Here is a 20,204-nt window from a genome sequence, read left to right as displayed (position 1 = left end):
TCTTTTTCTATTACAGAGGTGGAATCACATCTACCCTCTCCTTTAAACAAGCCCATATGTGCTCCTTGAACGAGAACTCACAACTTCCCATAGTTCTCTCTTTTTTTGTGACTGTGAAACCTGAATAGAAATTGCCCTCTCCTCTTTTGGGCCTGTCAACACTTTCAAGATTGCAGCTCTAACATCTTGAGTGTGGTCCGTAGTTGTTACAAATGTTTCTAGAGGGCTAGGATGGAAGAAAAGATTCTCTCCAGGCGAATAGGTGATTCAGAAACCTGCACCTCTTGGCCTGGGGGATTACATGACAGATTTCCAATCAGTTCCAGATCTGGAGTCGCCAGCATTTGAGAGACTACTGTGGAATGCTCCGTTGGAGTACTATTGAATATCTGTAAGACAGTTGTCAGAAGCGGTGTAGACGGGGTTCTAGCAGCACTAATCCTCTTGACGTGTAGCACCTTGGATTAGACTCCAAATATATATCTGGAAGGTTAATATCCTCCTTATGGAAGATGGAGGATTCCTCCTGATCTATTGCCCTGGTTGCCGCTTCCATTGTAAATAGGGGGACAGAGGGTGCAAAGTTAGTATATGTTCCTCTCGCTGCTGGGACAGGAGGAAATTGAGGGTTGGTCTTGAGATTATCCTGTGCCACTTTATCTTTACAAAAAGGAGAAGATCTGGTTCAGACCCTTCAATAGGTTAATATGAACTGATTTGTCCCTCAAAGGGTTGGGTTTGGTTTTGACACAGATAATATGCGCCAATGTGTTCCTCAAATAATTGGATTTAGTTGTGACACAGGTTCTTATTCGTATCAAGCAGCCTGAACAGAGCACCTACACTGTCACATTAGTCCCTTCTTCAGGCATAACTATCCAGAGATTGTTTGGCTTGCAGATAGGGATCAGTGGCCAGGACAAATAGGCTTCCCCAGTCAGGCCCAGGGGACATCAGAACAAATAAAGACTGGGAATATTATGAAATGGGCCAGCCAAGACTGTGGACCCAGCCCGAGCCAGTGAAATGGCAGGCCAGCAGGTTGGATAAGAAAAGTGCCAGAAGAAACCAGAAGATGACATCAAATGAGTTTGGGGAACCACAGGGGGCCATCACCCTCGGCATCTACCCCAGCTAGCTTCCCCTGCACCTCCAGTATCTTCTTGGCACTCATCCACTTATTGCCTGCTCTGCTCTCCACACTTATTTAGCTCCACACACAGGCTTGTTCATTCTTCAGTAAAAATGCTCCTCTAAGAGTGTGTGAGCTAAAAATCTTGCTGGGGTCTTTGGGAGGCTTAAAATGGTCATGGTGCTGTTCCTTGCTGCTAGTAAGAGGGGAACAGAGGAGGAAGTCTATATCCAGGGGGATGGAGCACCTATCTTTTCAATAAACAGCTTTTTGGCAAAGGCACCAGTTCTATCCCTTGCAGCTGGTAAGGGAAGGAAAGAGAAGGAGGTCTATGTCTAGGGGGGGCCACAAGCTGCACTGAGTCCCGGCTCTGCCGTTTCTGCTGCACTTGTGCTCTCCCCCTGGTAGGGCCCCCTCTACTGAGGGACTCACACCATGCAGACCGACGTCTCACTTCTCTTCCTCCGATGCCTTCTCATGACATTCTCACCACTGCACCCTGTTAAAGCCATGTGCAGGTGACAAGCGGGTGGACAGATGTTTGGATGGGGTAACCCCCAGCAACCAGCTCAGGGCTCCAGGCTACCTTGTGCAATATTCTGGTTTCTGGCAGCGGTGTTGGAAGCAAGCGCTACCTATTTGGACTGTGACAGCTTAAGTGGATCTGTAAGTAGGTGTTGGGCATCAGTGTCTGAGAGGCTCTGTGACTGGGTGCATGAGTGTCTGAGTGGCTCTGTGAGAGGGAGTGAGTGTCTGAGTGGGCCTGTGAATGGTTATAACAGTGTCTCAGTGGGTCTCTGACTGGGTGCCTGAGTGTCTGAGTGGGTCTGTGAGTGGATGCATAGGTGTCTGACAGGGCTGTGAGTTAGTATGTGAGTCTCTTAGTTTGTCTGTAACTGAGTCTGAGAGTCACTGAAAGGGTGTGTGAGTGGTTGTAAGAGTGTTGGTGGGTATCTGAGTGAGTGCATGAGTGCTGAATGAGTGTCTGAGTGGGTAAGTGGGTGTGTGAGTCTCTGAGTGGGTCTATGAGTGGGTGTATGTGTCGCTGAGGGGGTTTCTGAGTGGGTGAGTAAGTCTCTGAGTGGGTCTGTGAGTGGGTGTTTGAGTGTCTGAGTGGGTCTGTGAGTGGATGTATGTCTCTGAGGGGGGGCGAGTGAGTGTCTGAGTGAGCCTGTTAGTGGCTGAACCATGCTCGACCTCGCACTGTACCATGAGCTCAAGCCCCGCTCTACAGAGTTTCCGCTTCCTGTTTACACTGTCACATCCAGGGTAGTTTGAGAAAGGGCTGAGTAACTTTATGTGAATTGTTTCAAAAGGGATCTACTTGAAGTTCTGGTTTCAATTCACTTTCACTCCTGGTCCGCCATCCAGAACCTAAAAACAGAAGAACTCATCTCAATAAGGTTTATCTTTTTATATTAAGAACAGAACTGAAGAAAAGATTGCGAATGTAGCGTTAACTGTCAATTTGATCTAACGAGTGACAGAACATTTTTGAATAGTAAAACGATTGATCCTCTAAAATAAAATAGTTTTCATTTGAAAACCGTAAATATGAAATTGGATGTACGTTGGAAAGAGATTTTAAGCGGACACCGCGTAATACTTCTCAACATGTTGAGTGAAATTTGAGTTTTACAGTAACTGTTGCACATAAGATTATTTTCCCCCATACTTTCATTTGGAGCTTATTGTAGTTTTGGGCATCTGAAATCTCCAGGTGAAACTAAACATCCGAAGCGTCCTCGCAAATGTCACCATCACGATGCGGCCAGTAACCAACTTTATGAATAGACACATGCTATGTGATCTTTTAAACCATTTTTTACTTACAGCAATATAAAACGTTCCGTGGTATGCGTCATGCTAGTATTTTATAAGGGCTCTACTTTCCCTTGCACTTTTTTAGTTAAATATAAATTCTTTGCATTGAACTTGGACTTCACATCTCAATTAACAATCATTTAGATCAGCCTGGCAGAGATTCCTTTTTTCTTCTCGTTTTTGACAACAGGAGAGACAATGCAGATGGCCTTGTGTAAATCTCACAGATGCGGTGATTAGCGCCATGCCTCCCACCACCAAACAAACGAGAACTGCAAATACTTGGCAGGCAATACAGCAGCAATGCAATCACCTCTTTCAAAATCTGGAAGGGCAGATGAGAAATAAGCATGAGGAGAAAGAATAACGAGTCTGAGAAGGTTTACTCCTGCATTTGCAATCTACATTGTCAGATGCCTACTCTCCGGGAGAAATAAATCTTCCCTCAGCGAGGTGCCAGATTGAAAGGCAATACAAAACTAATCACGGCATCACAACATCTAATTTAGAGAGGGTGGCATTGTTCCACCTTTGCCAGAAATCCCACTTTCACCAAAATGAATCACATTTCATTTCTTTTTTAAATAGCTAGGCTAGTCCTGTAAAAAAATGGTTTTGTGCAAAGAAAAAAGTATTTAATTCCTTGATAATATCACAGAGTTTGTTTTTCTCATCAGGAATGGTATTATTTGAACAAGTGGGAAAAGCATAGTGAACAAGCATTAGCATAGCCAATACGACGGGTTATTTCACAAGGAAACATTATTATTAATTGATTTGTAAGTCTGAATGCGGGGTTGTGTGGATCAGTGAGTAAGTGAGCGTGATCATGTGTCAATAGTGGGATAGATGAGATAGTGAATAGATGAATAAGTGACCACGTCTCTGAATAAGTATAGGTTGAGTTCAAATATTAAATAAATGGTTGAATTAGTTAGTGTATTGATGGATGGGTGATTACATTGGTGACTGAATGAATGGTTTAAAGACTGTATGAGGTAATGCCCAGATGTGGCTCCCTTCCTCACTGGGCCACTGGAACCAAGCTCCACCTGACTGACGAGCCCCAGTCAGGGAGAAAACATCTTGGGTTGCTTGTGTTTTGAGATCACAGTAATGTTTTACAGTGAATAGTGCATTAACTGTGTATTTTTACCAGGGAAAGCAAGTAATTATGCTGTAGGAAGCTGAGTCTCTATTTGGTACACTAAAAAGAAGTACACTATGCAGAGTCCAGTGGATTCCCAGTTGGTTTGCAGAGGCAAGAGTAAATAGTACTAACACTCTATTTTGCAGTAGTGTGGGTGAGCAGTTAGGCTAATCAGAGGGTAGTGCTAAGCATTTGTGGTACTCACAGGGGCAATAAATGAGACTCACTTGAAGAATAAATCCATGATCAATTTGGAAAAATAGCACTTCTTTTTAAATATATTTTAAAACCAAGAACTTTGTTTTAAGGTAAGTACGTTTTTAAGCATAAATTCTGTTCACTTGCAAAATCAACACTGACATTTTCAGAGTTCTTCAATATTAACCTATGGAAGAAAATCATATTCAGCAAGACCTGGAGACCTCTGAATGGCTATTGCCAGCAGGTGACGTCAGAGACACCTCCTGATAGATGCATACCTGGGAAGGTAGCCAATCCTCCTCTCAGGGCTACTTAGGGTCTCTCCTCTAGGTGTTTCCTCAGATTCTGTTTGTAAGATTCCTCCAGGAATCCTCTGCATCCTCTGCTTCAGCTTCTGACCGCCGGATCAACCGCAGACTGCTCCAGGAGCCGCTGTAACTGCAACAAAGTATCCAGGATGACTCCTGAGACCTGCAACATCAGTTCCTGACAGCATTTGCAACAGTTTCCAAGGTGTGCGCGCTCTGAGGACTGCCTGTCTTCACCCTGCACCAGAAGAACCAAAGGAATCTCCTGTGGAGTGACAGAGTCACTTCCCTGCTTCTGCAGGCACCCTTCTGCAATGACGACAGGTACTCTGGGACTCCTCTCCTGACAACGAGCATGCTCCCTGGAACACAGGTGGTGGACTGAAGCGACCCAGACTGTCCAAAGGTCCAGCTGTCCAAATTTGGTGGAGGTAAGAGCTTTCCTCCCCAGGTTGCAACAGTGCCCCTGTGCAGCAGGTCTTCTGCATCCCCCTGGGCCTCTGTGCACTTCTTCCAAGAATCCTTCATGCACAGTGTAGCCCAGGTCCTCAGCACCCCTTCCTGTGACACACAGCTCCCTGAGTTGTTCTCCAGTGGTGTGGGACCTTCCAGTGTTGTGTTGCGATGACCCGCACTTTGCATCTTCTTTGTCCCCATGTTCTGGGACTCCAGTGGGTGCTGCCTGGTCTTCCGAGGGCTCTCCGAAGTGCTGATAGCTCCCTCTGTCTCCTCAGTCTGAGTTGAGACCCCCAGGTCCTCCTGGGTCCAGGCAGTTCCTTTTTGACACAAACCATGTACTTGCTTGAATCAAGGCTTGTTGGTGGAATCCAGCGACGTTAACAGCCTGCATCCAACAACATGATGTGGTACATCACCTGCACCGAGCAGGAACCCAAAGCCATCTTCTCTGGTGCTCTTCTGTACTTTTCTTCTTATCAGAGAATCCACTTTTGCACCAACTTGTAGGTTGGCAGGGGCTCCTGTCCTTCCTGGACTCTTCTTCAACGTCTGGACTTGGTCTCCTCTCTCCACAGGTCTTCAGGTCCAGGAATCCATTGTTTGCTGCTTGCAGTCTTGCTTGGTTCTTGCAAAATCTCTTATCACGACTTGTAGTGTGTCCTGAGGAAACTTGCTGTACTTTACTCCTGCTTTCCTGGGCTCTGGGGTGGGATACTTTACTTACTTTTGGTGTTTTCCTACTCTCCCAGGATCCCTCTACACACTACACTTGCCTACTGGGGAATTCAACATTCACATTCCTCTATCTTAGTATATGGTTTGTGTTGCCCCTAGGCACATTGCAATCTATTGTATTTTCTACTGTTTGTACTATTTTATGACTGTTTACTTACCCGATTTTGGTTACTAGTGTACATATTGTGTATAATACATCCCTCCAGAAGGAGAATTGCCTCTAAGATATTTTTGGCCATGTGTCACTAAAATAAAGTACCTTTATTTTTGTTAACACTGAGTATTGTCTTTTATTATGTATAAGTACTGTGTAACTATAATGGTATTGCAGAAGCTTTGCATGTCTCCTAGTTCAGCCTAAGCTGCTCGGCTACAGCTACCTCTAGATAGCATAAGCTGCTAGAACACTGCCTACATTTCACTAATAAGGGATAACTGGACCAGGCCAGCCTCCTACAGTGAGCAATAACGGGGAATGCTCTGTGCGCCTGCAGACAGGGATTTTCCAGTCAGATGCTTTCCAGAGGGATTCCTATGTATCTATGTGCCTACAAACTGACTTTCTAGTCTGGTACATTCCAGAATCATTCATCTGTCACCAATTATGGGACTTTCCAGAGTGAAAATCGTGCTCTTCTAGAAAGTGTTATCTACCTATACATACTCAGTCAAACCCCAGTCAGGAGCCTGGCTTTATTTTCCAAAAAAGAACCCTTATTCGCCCTCCACCTCTCCTGGATTATTGCACCCTCTTCTCCCTAATCCAAGCTTCCTAGCCTGACCCAGTGACATCTGCTCCTCCCAGGACATGTCTGAGAAGCTCATCGGACTTCTCTAATCAGTGTATTTCCAAAAAGACCTACGGTGAGTACCGGCGTGGAATCCTCTGCACGGCTGCAGCCATTCAGGAGACAGCCTGTTGGTCATTCCAACATGTAAGCGCATAGCCTGCAATGAAAGGAAGGACAAAGCAAATGAAGAGAAAACAAGGTTAGTGCACTATTGTTTGTTTCTCGTCTGCAACAATTCTACAAAAATCAAAACTTCAAGACTTGTGAATAATCCCAGTGTAAGACTCCCATGCTATCTGCTGGAAGTCCAGGAGATAATTTGCAAACTTTTAAAGAGAAAAAAGATTATTCAAAATAAGGAAAGGAAGAACAGTCACTTAACAAGAGCCTATTATGTAACATGCTTCCAGGAAAAAAAAGAATGAACTGTTATCCGATGCTCACAAAAGGAGTGGGAATTTATATCTCACAAGAACTAAAGGAGTACACATTTTCTGTGTTGTTATAAGCTTCTCTGAGTATATGTACTTCAATTGCTCAAATTTTATTTGAACTGACTATGTAAATGCATGTCAATGCTAATATAGTGTGTGTTCCTTCCCTTTAGTTTACACTCCTGCACACCCAAAAAAGAGAGACGATTTGGGTGTTCCCGAACAGGATATCGAGCTAGATTCCACTTAGTCTTTGTTTCTTTTATTATTTTGTTGCAACCCCCTTTCCTCCTAGGAAAGCGCCTTCTTTGAAGTTATGATTCCTAGGTCGGGCGCTGTGTTGGGAGAGAGTAGGGTCCAATATCGTCTCTACGGATAAGTTCTCCAGGTGAGTGGCCTGGCATATTTAAAATGGCTTCCCCGGACACTTACTCTGTCAGGGAATCGACAAAGACATAGCAGGGGCATATCTGCTCATGCAGATATGCCCTCATATGTAATATAATGCACCCTCACTAGGACTGTAAGGGATGCTAGGGGGGTGGCTTATACATTTTACACAATAGAGAGAGAGGGCCCTTCTATACCTATCACCCCAAGGGGACAGGGCACCATGAGACATGGAGTTCACTTTTTTTTGGAACTTATCATACTCAGGAAGAGCCCTGTACCATCAAATTGGCTCTCAGTCCCTAATCGGTTATGAAACTCCATGAAATTATCCATTTGTTGGATTATCGTGAAGCAAAATACAATTTGTGGCTAAGGATTTGTGATGAATGGTGAGCAGGCATCTGTTTGACTGATGTTGGACGCAGATTTGCAAAATATATGTTGGGAGTGTATTGAACTGTACTGAAGAAGGTGGTAGAAGAATCTCTAAAGGCCACCGAAACGCGTTGATGCAGATTGGACCGCTGGACCCATTGGAACGGACTTAAAATTGAATAGGGATTGTGTGCACAAATCAATTGGCCTGTTTATACCAAAATTGGGACAGCAACTATATAGTGGACTAAGATGGATGTCTTTTGTTTTGTCTCCATCATGTTTGACTTTTATTTGTATGATTTTTATGAGTTTTGTGTTGGTTTTAAAGGGTGATTTCATTATTTTAATTTTAAGGAGTTAGCTATTAAATATTTTTTTTTAGATCCCTTTATTTGATATTGATCATAGGAGTGAATGAGTGGGTGATTTAGAGAGCTGAGTGTTGAATGGTCTGTTGCTCCCCTTGGTGATCTTTTCTTATTATTATATATATTACACACAGTGTGAAGGGATATGGCACACCGGCTGTGTGCCATGTCGTATTTTCACTTTTGTCTGCACCACGACATACAGCCTGCAATGGGAGCCTGTCATGTGCTTGGTGAGGGGTCCCTCGGGGTGGCTCAATTCATGCTGCAGCCCTTAGGTACCCTCTTTACTACCCCAGGCCTTACGTACTATGAGTATCATTTAGTAGGGACTTAAAGAGGACTTAAAGAGGGTGCTAAAGGCTTTGCCAATTGGGGACACAACTGTGCAGTTTTGGGGAAAAGGACTTGGTTAGCAGGAACCCAGTGCACTTTCTGTTGAAATGACATGAGATACCAGGCAAAAAGTAGGGGCTAACCACACCAAAAAGGTGCTGTCCTACATATGCAAAGTTGCCTAATGGTAAAATTTCTGAAATTTTGCGTAAGAAAACAAATACAAAATTCCAAAAATTTCATGAATACACTGGCATAATTTAAATTTCACTCAGGCCTTATATCAAGATGCCATGTCAAAATAAACGGTACACCCAAGAAGAATTTTAATTATCTGTACTCACATACTGAATCTAGTCTTCGCAAAACCTGCACTACAAAGAAACAATTATTTTTCTGAGTTCCTTACTACTAGCCTTATGTCATCAATTTTTATTGTTCTCTGTTATTTTGTTACCGTGTACTGTAAAGTTTTCTATCATCCTGTGTTCAGAGCTTTGATGTGCTATCTCAGGAACTTAAATAAATACATACGGGGCATGATAAAAGTTGACATACACAGGCTTTGTATTAATCAAAGGTCAGGAGATCTCAGCTAGGAAACAATTGGGCAGCTGGAAGAACAGGAAACATTGTGCAGAATGTGTGCTTATTATTCACAAGGAAAAAGACCTGCTTTACATTTCTGTCATCGATTGAAGTCTTGTCTTCGTGTTAGAAATGGAGTCTCTAGTTGGCAGACAGTTTGCACCCTGTCCAACTAGTGACCCTCACTTTAGTCAGGGAGTCGCACTCCTAAGAAAACCCCTGCTCAACCTCTTGGTAGCTTGGCATGAGCATGCAGGTTTATCTCAGAAGCAATATGTTAAGAATTTGTACCTACACACAGTAACACAGTGAAAACACCATAAATGGACACCACACCAGTTTACAAAAATAGCCAATATTTTTCTCAGTAAAACGAAACCAAAAGCACAAAAATCCAACATACACAAGCAAAGATTTGAAGTTTTAAAGAATAAATCCCAATAAAAGTACTTAGAAACACAATAGCTCTAACTTGTGTTTTCATGGTGTTGTGACGGAGTCATTCCTAACAGTCCGATGCCACTCACAGGGGACTTTGGCACCGGCCATGGAGTCACATGGACCCCAGGTACAGTACCTTTGAAATGAGGCAAAGTCAAAGACATGGCACAGAGTCAGAGAGGTGAGGTGTCGCTCGAACCAGTGCAACATCGGTTCCGTACTGCTATGCAGGGGAGAGGAGGTGTTGGCTTCTTACAGGGGCAGCGGAGGTGAAGCGGCGCTGGTGGGGAGGAGTCAGTTCCTTATGATCCAGTGGAGTCGATTAGTCTAGCGAGTCAAGAAGTGATGAGGCAACTTCACAGTGTCACGGTCACACCACAGGTGTCATGGACATCGGTGACACAGCACTCTGGACTCACGATGTTGAGGGACTTCAGAGGTACTGTGGCAGCATCAGGCCTGCACTGTTGGTTGGGGTCGTCACACTTCAGCGGGGACCACAGCTTCAGGTGCAGGCAGAGGCACAGAGTTGGGAAGAGGTGCGGTTCTGGGTCACCTGGAGTCGGTGTGTCTCATTCTTCTTGTTTTTCTGCCAGACTTCAATTCCAAGTGCTCAGAAACTGGAGTGGGCACCTCTTGGCAAGTCAGGGACCTCAGCAAGAAAACCCGGGGTCTGGCAGGTAAAGACTTTGATGTCCCTGAGACTTCTTAACAGGAGGCAGGCTCATTCCAATCCTTGGGGAAACTTAACAGGCAGGATACACAGCAAAGTCCAGTCTTTGCCCTTTCCAAAACAGAAGCAGCAACTGCAGGTCAACCCAGAAAAGCACACACAGCAAAGGGGCAGTACTCCTCCTCACAGCTCTTCAGCCTTGGCAGAGTCTTCTCTTGATCGTGAAGTGTTCTAAAAGTCTTGGGTTTTGGGTCCAATACTTTTACTCATTCCTGCTTTTGAAGTAGGCAAGCTTCAAATGAAAGTCTTTATAGTGCACAAGACACTGCCTCCCTGCCCTGGGCCCATACACACTTTAGGGGATTGGAGACTGTATTGTGTAAGGACAGGCACAGACCTAATCAGGTACAAGTGCCAGCTCCTCCCATCACTCTAGCCCAGGAAGACCCATCGGAAAATGCAGGGCACACCTCAGCTCCCTTTGTGTGACTGTCTAGAGTGAATTCACAACCAATCCAACTGTCATCATGACCCAAACAAGTGTTCCACAGTCAGGCAGAGGCACAGAATAGTTAAGCAGGAAAATGCCCACTTTCTAAAAGTGGCATTTTCAAACACACAGGTTAAAAACCAGCTTCACTAAAAGATGTGTTGTGATTCCCTCATCTAGGTCTAATTCTTGTATTGTGTGCAGCCGGCTATTCAAGGGGTGCTGGCTAAATCATGTTACATCTAATAATAAACGGAATTAACTGCATTGAATTGCCATTGCTGGGTTTAATAAAGGTGTGTTAGTTGTTGCTGTTAATGTGCACAGTTGCCACTGCCAAGGTGTGTTTATTCTGCTTTTTATTCTGCTCCCACGAGGCCGGTTTGAAAACACCTGAGCCCATGCACGTTTCTAGGCAGCTGCTGTCCTGGTTGCTAAGCAACACCCTCCTGCTCTTCTGTTTGCCATGTGCCACAAATGACTTCTTCCGAAAGAGACTATAAACTCCTCCAAGCTTCTTCACTTTTGCCAGGCAATCAGGGAAAGGACTATGCTGAGTTTGAGAGCTAGCCCAGCAGAGTATTCCCCAAGGCTTTCCCAATGTTGCTCAGCAACCAGGATCCAGGACTTCTTCCAGTAAAGCTAAGTGACAAAATAAAAGGCTCTCACAGTAGTGTGAATGCTATTGAATGCTTTTGAACTAATCCTTTGTGTATTTTACAAAAAAGACTTTGGTGAAATTCATCTCAGAAAGAGAGACATTCAAGGTGGGTAGCAAGAATGTCTGAAAGACTGTTTAGCCTTGATTATTTTTCTTATTATCATTATCCAATCGCTTGTCTTTAACTTGTGACCTGTGAAAGAGAGCGACACACCTGAAACCATGTTTTAAGAATATAACCCTCATTAATGTTTGTGTACTGCCTGTTACTACCAAAATCACAAATTCCTACAATTCATTTTCAGCGTTGAGCCATACTCAGTGTCAGTGATTGTCACAAAAATGAACAAAGGGGCAATCATGTTTTGAAAGTCTTCTGAGCTTTACTGTTCAACCAGTGCCTATGCGTATTTGCTTGTGGGAAGAAAATATTCCTGTTTTGTGTGTTTTATTCAAGTTATATCTTTAGTGTGTGCAATAACGTCAAGAGTGATTACTTAACACAATATAGGACAGAGAGAAGTATGAGGCAATAGCGGTGCATTCCTGCCAGCCTTATGGAGTGGAGAGAAAGTACAAGGAAGCAAGTTGAGTGACAGGTGATTATCTGGGGGTCTGAGTGAGTGCATGAGCGTTAGTTTCTTAGTGGGCAGCACGTCACTCATACCTGTTCCTTTCCTGTATAGAAATTGACTCCTCAACAACGCAGTGACACCGACCACCAGCACCCTCAAGAGTAGGGGCCTGGCTGGACCAGGCAGCAGTGGCAGTATCTCTCTCTCTCTCTCTCTCTGTGTCATCCAAATCCCCCTCCCTTTGGAGGCGCCTGTTGGGACTCCCGTGTTAAACTCAACAGTGCCAAGAGGTGTCCAGGGAGGACAGGGGAACCATCACCCTTGAAGATGACCTGCTTTTCAGGTGAGTGGTCGAGCTCTCATCAGATGTGCTTTTAAATGGTGAGTTCAGAGACCCCAAACTCTAGATCTCCAACTGCCGCTAATGGGAAATTACACTTAAACGATATTTCAAGGCAATCCCCATTTTAACCTATGGGATAGATAGGCCTTGCAATAGTAACAAACTAGTTTGGCAGTATTTCACTATCAGGACATGTAAAACACACTAGTACATGTCCTATCTTTTAAACACATTGCAACCTGTCCATGGGGCGACCTTTTGTGCCTTTTGTAATAAAGGAGCGAGTTTGGGCCTGGTAAGTGGGTGCACATGCCAGGTCAAACAGCAGTTTAAAACTGCACACACAGACAGTGCAACAGCTGGTCTGAGACATGTTTACAGGGCTACTGACGTGGGTGGCACAGTCAGTGCTGCAGACCCACTAGTAGCATTTGATTTACAGGCCCACATGGTGCACAATACTATGGACTTACTAGTAAATTAAATATGCCAATCATGGATAACCAACCATAATCACAATTCACACAGGGAGCACTTGCACTTTAGCACTGATCAGCATTGGTATAGTGCCCAGAGTAACAAAACCAGCAAAAACAAAATCCAGCACACTGTCAAAAACAAAGGAGGCAGAAGCAAAAAGACAGGGGAAACCACACCAAGGTCGCCAGATCTAAAACTCAGTAAATATTTAAGTAACTTCTTCTTAGATAACAAGATTATAATGTTTAAAGCAACAGTTGTGGTCTTACTTTTGCCTACTTTTCTAAAAGATGCTTATAAAGAGTTTAAATATTTTAAATAGTTTTGTAACATTTTTTTCTTGCTGTAATCTATTTTCTCTTGCTTGTTATATTATTACTAATGAGAGGCTTGATTGTCCTTTATAAAGGTATGTACCAAAGTAAATAAACAAAAGTAGAAAACGAAAAGAAAAAACATTTGTGTGCGATCCATAATCAGATAGAGGAAGTTATATAATATGTTTTCATAGAATGTACTTTCCTATTGTTTGGCAGTGAAGAACAGGTTAACAATTACCTGCAGGTTTCTGAATATGCAGAGATCCAAAATCCTTTAACAAAGAAATTTTCAATTGTTAAGTAAATAGTGAATGTAGAACTATTTTATGTTTTGATTGTGTTTGGCCACATCAAGATTGGAAGTAACATCCCTAACGTGCCTGTAGTGCTAAGATGGGAATTTTCGACACAAAATGATTTCTATTGTGACAAATCTGAAGCATTCCCTTAATTTCCTGGATTTATGTCACACAGTTAGGATAGTTCCTTCTCCCCAAATGTCATTTATCTGCACAAATTCTCAGATTACTTATGGGTAATCTTCATTACTTCGATTCTTCCTTCCTCATCTCATTCCTAACATCATTGAGTGGATGTGCCTATTCACTTCCCACGTCACCTATAGAAAGCTACTTCTTCTTTTTCTATGAAATTGAAGAAGGACAAGGGGCATATAGCCCCTCCTCTCCATGAGAACTACCTGTGTATCACCAAGCACCACATCACCGGCTGATGAAAGAACAGAATGGGGGGGAGGGATGTATGGAATGGGAAAAGGAAGGAAGAATTAGAGTAATGAAAATTACTGGTTAGTAATCTGAGCATTTCGTCCTCATTATCCTTCCTTGTCAGGAGCCCGAACCAAAGGACAATTCGGAACCATGAGCCACATGCAACCTGTAATAGATAATGAGATTGGAAGGAGAGGACCAGGTGGCAGCATTGCAAATGTCCCAGAGGGGAACACCAGACCATTCAGCCCAGGAAGCGGCCATACCTTGTGTGGAATGGGCCTTAACCCACTAGAACCTCCTTGCCCAGGGCCTTGTAAGTAGAATAAATGACAGACTTTACCCAACAAGACAAGGGGGAGGAAGATGGCTGCCCGCCCTTCTGCACAGGACCAAAGCTGACAAAATGGTGGTCAGAGAGGTGAAACTCGGAAGACCTAGCCAAGTAGATCTTCAAAGCATGGACCACGTCCAAAAAAGACATAGAAGGATCAGAGGCAAAAGCCTCTGGAAGCAAAACAGGTAGAACAATGTCCTGTTCACGTTGAAACGAAGAATTCACCTTAGGGAGGAACTTAGGATCCAAGTAAAGGACGACACAGTCATCAAAGACGCAAAGGTATCAATGGCGATGAACCAAGATATTAAGCTCCCCCGAAACACCTGGCAAAGGTAATGACCACCAAGAAAAAACACTTCAGAGTCAATAGTTTAAGGGTCGGTGACTCCAGGGGCTCATACAAGGGGGAACTTCAAATGGAAACACATGAGAGGAAGGTCCCAAGGAGGAAAGGGACCCTAAGGGCAGCCTGAAGATGGTGGAAACCCTTGAACAACTTAAAGGCCATGCATGCAGCAGAGGTTAAATCATCCCAGGGAGCCCAAAAAATCTTACCAGAGAACCACTGAAGTTTCAGAGTTGCAACGGAGAGACCCCTATCAAACCCCTCCTGAAGTAACTAAAAAAATCACAGAATAAGGGGCAGAAAGAGGAGACAAAGCCCGTGCCCTGCACCATGTATCAAACAAACCCCAATGATGCACATATGCTTTGGTCATGGAAACCCACCTAGAAGACTGGAGGGAACGGGATACCTGCAGAGAAAGACCCGTCTTCATGAGACCCTCCCGCTCAACCTCCAGACCGAGAGATGCAATCAGGCCTGAGTCTGCAGAGGAAGCAGAGGGACGGACAGAGGGGGGCGGTTTCAGAGGAAGAAATCACTCCAGCTCCATAGCTAGGAGACAGAGAAAAGGGAATCAAGGTCTCCTAGGCCAAAAGGAAGGATGACCACCAGCTCTGCCACTTGCCAGAGCAGGCAAGACAGGAACCGCTGGATCAGGGAAATTGGGGGAAAGGCATAAAGAAGACGCAGAGACCAAGGACTGGTCAGGTCATCGGTCCCAGAGCACCCTGAGTGAGGAACCGGGTGAAGAAGAGGGGAAGCTTGGCATTCAGGGGGGTAGCAAAGAGATCCATGGCTGCAAATCTAGGCAAACACTGATGGAGCCAGAACAAACTTCAGGCATGTTGGGAACACCCTACTCAGAAGATTCGCCTGATGATTGAGCTTCTCATGAATGTGAATGGCCCCCAATCCAAGGAGATTGAACTCCACCCAGGACACAATGAGGCAGGCAAGGAAATTGAAGGAGGAGGACCCGGTGCCGAACTGACGATTAATGAAAGACATCACCACCCAGCTGCCAACTCTGACTACCACCAAGTGACTCCGAAGGGAAGAGGCAAAAATCTGGAGGGCATTCCAGATCCCCCTTAGCTCCCTCCAATTGGAAGACATCAAACCTTCCTCCACAGACCAGAGACCTTGAGCAGTAAGGTATCCCAAAACCACTCCTTTCCCAGACTGCTGGCATCAGCAGTAGGGACCAAAGGAATCAGAAGCTGAAGAGGAAAGCCGTGGTCAAGGGAAAGAGGATGCAGCCACCAGAGGAGAGCCAGGTGAATGATAGCAGAAACAGGAATAAGAGCATCCGAGCTGCCACTGATGGGTGTCTAGTGAAGCAGGATATGATGCACAACTGGATTTAAGTGGAGGCGTACCCAGGGCATGGCCACCTAAAAGAAAGGAAAGAGGGAACAAACTAGTACCAACAACAGGGACAAGCAACAGATTGGCAAGGAATGGGGAGAACCACATCAAAGCAAAACCCATCCTCACCATCAGACCCTGAATATGTAGCCATTCCCTCAAAGAGGTCTCCCATACATTCAGCAGACGCTGAAGAGACTGATGAAGCCAGGCACACCTGGAGGCAGGAAGGGACACTATTGCCTGAGACATATTGAAAAAGGCTCCAATATACTCCAGCTGCTGAGAAGGGGTCAGGTGAGACTTGGAGGGATGAATCAGAAAGCCAAAGTCCCCCAAGAGGGCCACTGTCGTGTCTGTGTCTGACAGAGACTTCTCCAGAGAGAGGGGGATGGATCAGAAGATCGTTGAGATACAGGTGGACCAAGACACTCCTCGAGTGAAGAAGTCCCTACACTGGAGCCAAAACCTTGGTGAAAATGTGGGAGGAGGACTTCAGGCCAAACGGAAGCACCCTGAACTGCCAATGCTGGGAGTCCACAGCAAACTTCAGAAACGTCTTCGAGGTAGGAGCTACCAGGACATGAAGATAGGCATCCTGAAGATCGATCTTGGTCAGGAAAGCCCCTTAAGAGACCAGGGAATCACCTGACGCAAAGAGTTCATCCAGAAGTGCAGGGTTGGAACAAACTGGTTCATAAACTGCAGGTCGATATTCAGCCGATAAGCCTCAGTGTCCTTCCTGCCCATGAAGACACTGGAATAGCAACCCTAACCCCTCTAAAGAGGAGGAACAGTGACAAGTGCCTGTTTCTGGAACACGGAGGTGATACCATTGGCCTCTTCACTGGATCCCAAGACCAGGCATTCTGAAGGAAGTGAGGATCCAGAAACTCTGGAGAAACATCTGGAAATAAGCCCTGGGACACCACCTGAAGAAGCCAGGTGTCAGTGACGGAAGCTGCCCAAACATGGAAAAACTGACCCAGTTGCCCCACTCAACAGCAGACATAGAGGGGGCAGCCCAGTCAGAAAGGCTGCTTTGAACCCCACCTTACCACCAGATTGATGGGAGGCACCCCCAAAAGAGGACCCTTACGCTAGAATCTTGAGCGATTAGGCGGGGAATCGAGGTGACGTTTCTGAAACTGATCCATATGCCTTCTACTACCTTTCCTGGACGTAGGCTTCTGCCGGAAAAGTTGAACAGGTTTCTTATACTTGAAGGATTTCCTGAAGACCTCCTTCAGTTCATCCCCAAAAAGCGTGGACCCCCAAAGGACATGCACAACAAACAATTATTTTGTGAAGAATCAACCTTCCAGCCCAGAAGGTGAAGATGGCACTGTGCTGATACAGAACTGGCAGTGGCCCGAAGAGAGTCAAAGGCAATGTCTGAGAGAAACTTAGCCTGTACCACTATACGGAACAGCAAATCAGAAGGTCTTCACTATCCTAAACAGCAGAAGGGAAGGACTGAAAATCCTTGAGCAAGGACTGAGAAGTATCAACCCCATAAATTTCAGATTGTGAGGAGAGACTGAGGCCAGCGTGAGATCTCTTTAGAGGAGTCTCAACTTTTTATCAATAGGGTCAGTCAAAATCACCTCCTCCAAAAGCAAGGAAGGCTTCCCTATGTTTAGAAATCAAAGGATCCAAAGTGAGGAGCTAAGGAATGGAAGTCTCCCCTGGGGATAAAGGATAAAGGTGGCACATAAAGCAGGGAACAGAGACTCTACCAGGATCCAACCAAGCACGTTGCAGCAAGGATTAAACAGCACGGAAACAGGAAGTTTGGGAATTAAAGGATGCTCAAACTGATGGAACCATTCCCTAGTACTGTAAGGTTGTTCCAAATCCATAGGTAGTTGGAGACTGGAAGACAAATAAGAGACCACTGGTTACAAGTCCTCCTTCAGAATATACTTCCCCTTAGCAGAGGCACTAGCCGGGAAACCGAGATCGTCTTTATAATAATCAGGAAACAACCTGATGAACACAGAGGAAGGAGACGAAACAGACCACGCAGAACCAGAAGACACTAGAGACAAAGGCGACAACTTCCCTTGCTGTAGATTATAAGGGTTCGACAACTGCCGAACCATGTCCTGGATATGGGCATCAGGAACCGGGGGGCAACTGCGTCAAACCCCACTATCACACATACCTTTAGGGAGTAAGTCAGGAGAAAGATGGTGGTTCTACTGAGTGTGCTTCCCATGTTGCCAGGTGAAACCGTGAAGCAAGATGAAGAAGACAACACACAGAAGGGAATATAAAGCAACCAAGGACCCCAGGTGTCCATCAAAAACCCAGAGGAAACAAAAACCCTGTGGGCAGCCAAAAGCCACCCAAAGGGCGGTGAAAAATAGCAAAAGGCAGGAAAACTGTAAACAGTCACCACACCAGGAGTCACATAGGCCGACGTCCAGGTAAGGTAGACCAAAAGCTTAACCAGTAGGCAAAAAAAGAAGGAAGGGATAGAACAGGGGCCAGGGCAGCCAGGCCAGAATTCCCCTCCTATAAACAACATCCAAATGCACACAGTCCCCCATCAAGACACCTGGAGTAAAAACCTCAACTTTCAGTATGAGGGTCTGAGACAGGCAAGAGGGCCGCTGCTAAAGGCTGTGCTCCCTGCCAGTCAGCGTCTAGGTTCTGCAGCAGACTGCTGCTGCACACTGATTCTGAGGGCCAGCTCTGATGCCAGAACCCGTGCCAGACCTCCCTCCCTCTCACTGCCCAGAGCAGCTGGAGAGCAGGAGGCAGACCAGGGAGGGAAAGATGGCACCACAGCAGCCAGAAACACCAGAGGCATTGCCCATGCAGACACCAAAAGGCACCCGGGCATAGGAGCAGAACAGAACCAAGAGCCGAAGAAGGCAGGACCCAGCAGGAACAAAACATCAGCAAGCGCAGCCCGCCCAGCCTGACCCTCCACCATTTCATAGAAAGAGAAGAAGAAGCTTTCTATAGATGACATATGGAGTGAATGGGTACATCCACTCCATGACGTTAGGAATGGGATGAGGAAGGAGGATGAGGAGGTAATGAAGTAGTTGAATGATGCAAGAGGACAGGGCAAAACACACAGACAATGTTGATTCTGTTTTCCAGTGCCACACAGAAATATTTTGAGACTAGGGCCCTCATTAGAAGGTTCAGAATCTGATCCCTCTGCAGGCCCATATTTGCACAGGGGTTGGAATTACAAGTTGTGTGTTGTTAGAGATGGGGTCTTTGGTTGGCAGTCAGTTTACCCCCTGTTCAAGCAAGGACCCTCACTCTAGTGAGGGTAAAATAGAATCACCCTCAGCTAACCCCTGCTCAGCACCTTGGTAGCTTGGCATGAGCAGGCAGGCAGGCTTAACTTCAGAGTGCTAGGTGTAAAGTATGTGTAGCAACACACACAGTAACTTAATGAAAACACTACAAAATGACACAACACAGGTTTAGAAAAATAGAGAATATTTATCTAAACAAAACAAGACCAAAACGACAAAAAGCCAGCATACACAAGTTAAATTATTAATTAAAAAGCAAAAAAAGTATTCATGTTCTTTTAAACACAACGCTAACGCAGTTAGCGTGAAAATTTACCTGGGTCGCATCAAAAATAACCCAGCACGGGCGAGTGTGCGTCAAAAGAAGCTTGCAATGCGTCAATATCACTCACGAGCGAGACTGTGCGTCGTTTCTCCTTCGGTCGGGTCGGCGTGCAGGAGAGCGATCCGTCTATCTGGACAAGCACTCTCGGGTCCGGGCAGGCTTTGCATCGTTTTGACACGCCCAGTGATGTTTGCGTCAGAAATCCTACCGCACGGTGATCCAAAAACCTGCACAGTGTGGGTATGCGATCTCACCAGCCTCTGTCAGCGATGCTGCGCGGCATTTCCCCAGCCACATGCATCGATCTCCCAGCCCCGCTGCAGGTGGAGTGCCAATTTCAGCCGCAAAGCCGGAGGCGCATTGTTTTTCCTGAAGTTGCATTGAAATTTTCCACGCACGGTGGTCTGTGCGTGGATTTCTTAAATTTGGTCTGCCAGCTTCTCCTGTCAAGGCCCCAGAAACTGGATGGGGCACCACTTGGTTGGGCAGGAGTCTCATTAGAGGCTCCTTGTACTGGCAGAGAGAAGTCTTTGCTGTCCCTGAGACTTCAACAACAGGAGGCAAGTTCAGTTTCAAGCCCATGGAGAGTTCTTCACTAGAAGGAAGGCACACAAAGCCCAGTCTTTGTCCTCTTGTACAGGAAGAAGCATCAACTGCAGGATAGCTCCACAAAGCACATTCACAGACAGGGATGCTCTTCTTCCTCAGCTCTTCAGCTCTTCTCCAGGCA

Source organism: Pleurodeles waltl, chromosome 10 (assembly GCF_031143425.1).
Source record: "Pleurodeles waltl isolate 20211129_DDA chromosome 10, aPleWal1.hap1.20221129, whole genome shotgun sequence".
NCBI classification, from domain to species: Eukaryota; Metazoa; Chordata; class Amphibia; order Caudata; family Salamandridae; genus Pleurodeles; species Pleurodeles waltl.
Note: the sequence above shows the minus strand (reverse complement) of the source record.